Below are 348 nucleotides of genomic sequence, written 5' to 3'. Positions count from 1 at the left end.
ATAAATAATTTAAAATATTTTTTATATATATATAATTATTTAATTTTAAATATATAAAAAATATATATATAGTAACTTTAAAAGTAAAAATTTTTTAAAATATAATAAAATTAAACATATTTTTTAAATTTATATATATTATATAAAATATAATATATATTTTATATATATATATATTTTATTATTAAATTTTTGTTTTTTTCTTTTTCTTTTTTTTTTGTTTGTGGGTTTTTTTAAAATATATACTATATTAAAAATATAAAATTTTTATTTTTATATATATATAAAATTATATATATATTAAAATATATTTTATTATATATAAATATTAACATTATTATAATAAAT

Source organism: Penaeus monodon, chromosome 19, assembly GCF_015228065.2.
Source record: "Penaeus monodon isolate SGIC_2016 chromosome 19, NSTDA_Pmon_1, whole genome shotgun sequence".
Taxonomy (NCBI): domain Eukaryota; kingdom Metazoa; phylum Arthropoda; class Malacostraca; order Decapoda; family Penaeidae; genus Penaeus; species Penaeus monodon.
The sequence above is the reverse complement of the archived record's forward strand: the minus strand, read 5'-3'. Positions refer to the sequence as shown.